Here is a 1978-nt window from a genome sequence, read left to right on the forward strand (position 1 = left end):
GGTTTAGTGGGCATGGTGGTGTTGGGTTGACGGTTGGACTCGATGATCTTAGAGGTCTTTTCCAACCTTAATGATTCTATGATTCTGATTCTACTGGAAGAGAAACCGAGAGAAAGGGCAAGAAAGTAGGTGTGATTTACTCCAGCTGGTGCATTGATGTAGAAGACTGGATGGAGAAGCTGGACTGTAGGACACATTATAGATCATATTGTTCCTGCAGTTAGATGCAGCCTTCTAAGTTTATTTTAAGATCTTTGCAACTGCAAATACAAAAAGGTACCCGCAAAGTGATCAAACACTTTCCTAGATGTGGCAAACAAGATCTTACTGCTTTGCAATTTTAAGTCTTGGAACAAAAACTAGAATAATCCAGGGAGCAGGATCAGGAATCCTAGGTCTCATTATGCCTAACCAATCTTTAATCAACATATTATTTTCCAATGATGGTCACAAGTACAGTGATATTTCTGAATGTAATCCACGTAATCTCATATTTTAGCTTGACCACAACTAAATCTTGGGTCTCATTTAGAGACTTTTGAAGTTGCGTAGTTAGTTGTCTTTTTATTCACATCTTTTCATTCAGATTCCTGGCTCCCCTTACAGAATACTGCTTTAAAAGGAGGTTGGAGATGAGGTATTTGTTGAGGAAAAAAAATAATCCAAAATAGAGGCAACTTCTTTTTTTTTTTTCCTTTTTTTTTCCCTATATAATTACTTAATAGATGACTGAAAAACAAGCAGACTGAAAAAAAAAGAAAAAAAAACACAACAAAACAAAGAAAGAAAGACTAATTCAGGTGGCTTTTATTTCTAAACTTATCACTATTACTTCTCGCCATTCTCCTTACTCTTTAATAGGAGTATGATAACATTCAATGTGTTTATTGGTATTATAATCAGGCCATTCTCTTGTTTAGAGCTGCTGAATGTGTTTATATTCTGAAAATAAATTTATCAATTTAATTTAACTAGAGACAAAGCAGGCCATTGATGCTGCTCCTTCTCATAAAACTGTCTGTTAGTAGCAGTCTAAATTGACAAGCAATTGACCTTCCTGTGTTCCTCTCAGGAAAAATGTGAAAACTGACTTAACCAGGTTAAGATATGCAATCCTATTGATGTGGGGGTATGTTTTATCATTTGATTGCACATGAATGTCAGATGCATTTAGAATGAGCATCAAAAAATAAATGATACAGAAAAGGAACATCCTTCTTATAGAAAATATTTGTTACTCAGAGTCTCACAGTCAGAAAAAGAATGCTGCAGACAAGTATCAGGTTATATGTCTGTGCAAAGTACTGCTGTAGCCTCAGTTCATTAAAATACAGTGAGTTTACCACTGAATATTAAAACAAACATTCAAATCATGCTAAATTCTACTAAGATCTCTCCCTAGTATATTTTCATAAGAAACAATAGTGTCTTAGATTCTTCTGGTGCCTTGTCTCCATAAATATGTTTAAAGCATAATCTTCTCCAAGCAAAATTAAGGGATACATACTAATACTGAATTAGGTTTATTATATCAGATTGTGTGGCCTGTTGCTATTCAGAACACCTTCTTTTCAATAATAAGGAACCTTTAATAAGGAACTAATGCTAGCATATTATTTTCATATTTAGGTATTGGTATTCTAATTTATAATTCTTAACTTTGAAAACAGGCATTTGAAGAAGTCTATGATTAACTTCAGTATAAGACATGGACCACAGAATAAAAGCCATTGGTATGAATTGAGAAAAGGTCTTAATCTGATACATTGATACAATGTGTGAAAAATATGAATTTTAGATCTAGTCAAATTGTCCATAGAAATATTCTTGATTAAAAAATTGCTTCAAATAGCTCTTTTCTAGAATAGAATAGAATAGAATAGAATAGATTCTTGATTAAAATTGCTTCAAATAGCTCTTTTCTAGAATAGAATAGAATAGAATAGAATAGAATAGACACTAATAGAATAGAATAGAA

The sequence above is a fragment of the Aptenodytes forsteri genome, unplaced genomic scaffold (genome assembly GCF_000699145.1).
Source record: "Aptenodytes forsteri isolate BGI_AS27 unplaced genomic scaffold, ASM69914v1 Scaffold172, whole genome shotgun sequence".
NCBI classification, from domain to species: domain Eukaryota; kingdom Metazoa; phylum Chordata; class Aves; order Sphenisciformes; family Spheniscidae; genus Aptenodytes; species Aptenodytes forsteri.